General features: G+C 43.5%; 1 pseudogene; it reads left to right on the top strand.

Annotated features, from left to right (window-relative positions):
- Window positions 1–2,113: 2,113 nt before the first annotated feature.
- On the top strand, window positions 2,114–3,326 carry LOC144164020 (uncharacterized; annotated as a pseudogene).
- Window positions 3,327–5,743: the final 2,417 nt, after the last annotated feature.

Genomic DNA, 5,743 nt, shown 5'->3' with positions numbered 1-5,743 from the left:
GATCCCGCGGCAGCGCCTTAAGACATGATAGATCCTTAGCCAAAATATTTCTTCACATGGGGAACCCTCTGTATAAACACCAATAAAATTAAACACGAATAATACCTCGCTGTAAATCACCGATATCGCGACACGAAGTTATACATGTTTTTTTCGGTTGTTTGCTTATTTTTGATATTGTTATTTCACAAATGTCTATTGGCCTGCCTCTGAAAAAATCGTGCGCTTACAACGAAAATAATACCTTTGTGCAAAGAGAAATATCATCTTCGCACGGGAAGTACCCGTAAAAGAATGATTATGTGCAAGTAGATGAACGTTACAGGGGATATTCAAATATTTTCTCTGAATTAGTTATCGGGAAACGAATATACACCAAAAAGCTGAAATCTACAAGATGTTTCAAGACTGCAAAATGGTGTTTTTGAATTATGAGCGGATGTATCTGTTCCGACAACATTTGCAATTGCGCAACCTATTCTCGAAACATATACTATTGGTGTCTGCGGCTTTCACTTTCGCATTTGTGAAAGCTTATTTATAATACAAATAGTACGTATCTCATTTACATTACGTAATACCATATTTGCTATTTTAAAGCTTGTCCGATGCATTGGTTGATGTTTTACAATATCTGTATGTTCACTCCTGCGATATCATCAAAAAGGTAGGCAGTATCTGAAACAATAAAGTAATAGACAGTTCATTCTTGCAAATACGGCAGTCGGAACAGCCGTCTCGGTGTAAACATGCTTTCGAGAGACCTTTTGCGCTAGCAGCCATTTCGGACGGGCTCGTTTTAGAGCCATACAAAGGTAGGCTAACATGGCAAACTGAGCATGTATTACAGTATCATGGTACACTCCCCTGCAACCCACGACCAAGTTTAATTATTGTGTTTGCACTAGAAGACATGATTGATAATTCCCAGTAATTGAAGAGTTTATTTTTTTATGTGAAAATTAACACCTATTAAGATTAAAAAGGCAATTCATCAAAAAGTAGTCGTTTATTTCTCCAAAAGCACAAGGAAATATATAAAATTATTGTTCAAAAGTATATATGCCTTTTTATTTGTTTTTTTTTAAATATTGGTTTTGCCTGTTTTCAAATCAGGTATTTTAATCATACGCTTAAAGCACAACGCCGTTTTTGAGTAGCAAAAAAATGGCGTCCCATCACATATGCCACCTTTCCTGGGGTTTGTTCATCGCCCTTTGTTTTGCTTATGAGCAAAGCTCTCAGCACAGCAGCAGATACAGATTTTGTGTGCACACCTGGGGCGCTATTGCCGAAGGCCCGAGATAGCTCGGTCCCGCGTTTCCAGCTGTTCGAGTTAACAAAATAGTGATAGTACAGCGTCCCATAAACCTCAAGTGACACCGGCGCAATCGCGCGAAGCACGATTAGCGATATCAGCGCGCCCAGTTGAGGCTGCTCACTTTGAAAAAGCACAGCTTTCACGATCATCCGCGTGCAGCGCGGTCTAGAATAGAGTTGCAAAATGCTTTCGTTAAGCAATGTAGAAAACCCATCTATTCCTTTATAAATCCGGCCTGGCCCCAGCCTTCTTTTAAAGCTCCGCCTTCTAAAAGCGGCGCGGGGCGGATCCGATTTTCTCGGCCGTCTGTTCTTCCGCCAAAATGCGTTTGCTACGTGGTTTTAGGGTGGGTCCAGTGCAGCTCAGCGCAAGCACAAACCAAGTAAGAGAAGCAGTTCAGGCTAGCGAAAGGAACGCGCCCTTCTCCGACTATCAAACATGACCGGCTTTGTTTCGCTCCTGTCGCCAAAGACGCAGTGCACATCCTTTCAGTGGCACAAATACACGCAAAACAGCTTCGTCAGCTAATCAATGGACTGGGTGCTACAGGATTTCAATTAATCGTGGTTGTTTCAGACAACAGACAACAACTCCATCAACGGGAAGGTGATGTCATTTTTTTCCGAGCCACCTAAGGTTGCTAAAGTCTACAGGCATCCATCAGAGCAAACAAGACCACTGCTTTTTATTTTCGATTCTGTTCATGTTCTTAATGTATAAGAAACAATTGGTTGAACCCACGTAACACAGGTAAATGTATTCTTTTCCCTTTTGTGCTAACCATTTGTGCTAACAACTTTATTCAGCACACTGGTACAGCTTCACGAGAAAGAGAGAAATGAGCTTGTACAATTTACGCCAAAATTGTCTTTGAAGGCACTGAAACGTTCGAACATATAGTGACAAAATATAAAAACTGTTCTCAAAGTGTTCAGCACTTTCGCGGTTGCGGCTCTCAACAGTTCAGAAGTAGTAGATCTGTGGCATGCCAAAAGCTCGTCCAATTTTATCATCACTGTGCTGATGTGGTCGTGCATAGTGAATATCGAGATGCAAGATAAATGGAGGCGCCTTCTAGACGAGCTTCAGGAGCCCATAAATACAATTTGTTGCCCTCAAGTCGAGTTTCTGGACAAAGTTGTCAGTCGGCTGGACTACTCGAAAAGCCTCAAGCATGACACTGGTCATTCAACTAATGAGACCGACTACGCACTGCGTCACACATCCCTTGCTCGCATTGAGGAGGCAAGCTACTGCCTTGATGAGCTTGGATTCAAGTAAGTTTAACAGGTAAAATTGCAGTCGGACTTCCTAGAAGACAGGATTGTTAGGTACCGACAGTGAAGTGGCGCACAGTACCATATCTCCATACGGCCTATCTACGAAGCAGAGCACAAATTGAGGCTGCAGAAGGTCCATGAGATGCCAGAGAGTGACGACGTTTCCCCATTTCCCTCTACTGATAAGTTTCGGGATGCTTTAAAACAATTTCAGATTGTAAATACACAAGAAGGCATTGCTGCTAAACAGCACGCACTTGCAAGTACGACTGACGTGGCTGGTTATTGTACACACGCTGCACTCAAGCTGCTCACTTGTGCATTCTGTTCAGAAAACGTAGTTGTTGAGACTAAGACACTCACAATTCAAGCAGACGAGCTCATAGCAAGAATTACAAGAGGTGGACTGAAGTTCCCCAAGCTCTCGTCCTAAATGCCGTACTGATGATGAATATCGTTCTCCAGAAAGTGACAAGTGAAGCAATGCAGCGAAATTTTATGCCTGTGTGAAGCAGAATGAATTTGTTGTATCAATGACGACTCTGTTTCTTCAGTGGAATCAAGATTTTGATGTTTGCGACAATGGCCATTTACCACATCTAGTAGTGGGTTATATACTTCGTTGTGCAGCTAAAACACTGCTTAACAACCTTTGCAAACGAGAAAACAACATTCTGTCTGAAGCCAAAACAGTTTCAGGGAAACTGAAGACACTCCAAGCGTAATTACTTGTACAAGATTGACAATGCGTCCTTTGTTTTTACAAACCCAGCGTGTTATCTAGGCCTTCAACTGGTATGAAATATGCTTTTGATAAAATTGAGTATTCCTCAACATCTGAGTTCCCATGTTTAACACCTCGGACGAGCTCACTTCATAAATGTTCTTACAGACTTTACCTCCAAAATTATACTATTTATTGTCAACAGTTCCCTTTTGCTGTCAAGGTTACCATACTTGTGGCACTCAAGCTGTTATGGGGAATATTATACCAGGAATCATTTCCGTATTGAACGAAATCATGTTAGACAATTTCTGTGTGTGTTCAACTACGTGTGCTGGAAATAAGTGAACAAAATTTCAAAAAGCTTTTACATTGAAGGTCCTGTTTGCTTTACTTTGTTCTTTCATGAGAAATATTTTATGAGAAACTTCGGGTAATGCCTCGTTGAATGGCTTTATTTCCCCGTTTGTTTGTTTGTGTGTTTGTAGAGGCCTTTTAAATAATAACACGTGCAATCGTCTTTGAACAAAACGGTTCTGGCGCCTTTATTCAGCATGCAAAATAACCCGGCCAGTGCCTTCAAAAACTAGGCTTTTTTGGGGAGCGTAACTTTTACACCTGTTGCTAACAGAAATTCGCGGTATGTACTAACCACAAAACTTGTAATTGTCAGCAGGTTTCCTTCTAGCTATAAATCTGTGTATAAAAAAAGCTAAGTGCAAAAGGGCAGCGCAATAACAAAACGAACACCGTCAGTTTAGTGAAGCCAGCTTCCAGGCAGATCTTGCCCCGATGGCGTCAAGGTGGGCTGCGGAGGCCTTGAGGAGCAGTCTAACTTGTATTGGCTTTACTGCAACGGCTTCAGGTTGTAGGAGAAATCAGGTTTTTAGGACAAAGATGCCCTTCAAAAAATGGGGTGATCTGGTTTATTCCGCTGCTTTTTATAACGGCTAGGCTATTCGGAAGTTCTAGTAATTACTTCTTGTTTGCCCGCAAAAAATGAAGGAAGGTCACAATAACGCACAAGATTTAACGGCAGCGAAGCTGTGCACAGCCTTGAAGAACATTAGGAAAATTTAAGTTACAATTGCAGCTGTTTGCTTCTCCTTTGCTGCCGCAACGACCGTTACCCTATCACTGTTGCAGCACGTCTCAGCTTCCTTTCCTTGTTCAAGAGATAATCATTGGACATCGCCTTAGAGGGGCGACACTATGACGTGTATTTCTCGTTCTGAGCAAGTATTGCTACGACTGCGGAAAACACTGGAGTTTCTTTTTTTGGGCGGCCAATGTTCGCCAATCTCCCTAAGTGGGTATGCTTGACTTCACAAACGTGCGCAGAGGACGTTGGCTGCAGCCGTGAGGACCACACCCAAGACCACTCTACAGTTTCTTAGTTTTATTGATTGCCTGGGCGTCGCCACGAAGCCGGCGCTCATGTGCGCGGGCTCTGCAATTTCTTGGTCTTTTTAAGTGCGGACGTGAAAAATTATAATTTTCTAACCAACTTCACTGTCAATATGTGTCTTCAGCATAAGGTATTTGTTCTCCGTGGCCCATCTTGTGTCAAAAATTAAGAGAACCCGTCACATTGAGTTTCAATAACTACTTACTTCTTGCGTTTATACGCCTTGAACATGTTGATGGGGTGATGATAGCCGTTCAAGCCGGACGCCCGACGTCAGGATCAGTTGATAAAACATCGTTTGAGTACATGACACTGGTAAATTCTGACAAAACAGGCAAATGAGACTTCACCAAAAGCTTTTCTAAGCTCTTCAGGTAAAGTGCTCATTCCCGTTTAAGGAAAAGAGACCAAAACATAAGAACTTCTTGTGCTTAAAGCCTCGCGTAAAATTAATACTTTTGACGGGAATGATTTCTGGACCCAGCGTAACCATGCTGTGACGTTCGGTCGTTGCCACCGTCGCCGCCGTCGGTTATAATCCCGCCGTCCTTCGCGGGCACCAGCCCAAGCCGACCTTGAAGCACCCACAACGCTGGTAAAGGCGTCCCGTACGCGCGGGGAGCTGAACGACGTTGAGGCACACGAAACAGTGGTGGAAACGCCACCTACGCGCGGGGAGCGGACAACGACCGGCCGGTGGACCGCCTTGGTTCCCCAACGCGCCATCCTTCCTCTCCACGCAACTCACGAAATTTTCATCTTGCACGGGCGCCGCCGTTTTCTAACGATCGAGGCGCCATCTGCGGGTTTTTCTTTGGGCCTCCGACGCGAGCAGACGACGCCGCATTCCCAAGCTGTGGCTTCGTTCCGTGCGTGGATATCAGACGCCCAAGCTGCATCAAAAATCTGTAACTGTACTGAATTCGGTATGTCAGCAGCGACGAGTTTAAAACCGATTTAGGGAGAACGTTTAAAAACGAGAGCTGTCACGTTTGCTCGTAAATTCTGTT

This window comes from Haemaphysalis longicornis, unplaced genomic scaffold (assembly GCF_048455015.1).
Source record: "Haemaphysalis longicornis isolate Haplotype H1 unplaced genomic scaffold, Haemaphysalis longicornis Haplotype H1 scaffold_13, whole genome shotgun sequence".
Lineage (NCBI taxonomy): Eukaryota > Metazoa > Arthropoda > Arachnida > Ixodida > Ixodidae > Haemaphysalis > Haemaphysalis longicornis.
Note: the sequence above shows the minus strand (reverse complement) of the source record. Positions and strands in the feature narration are given on the sequence as shown.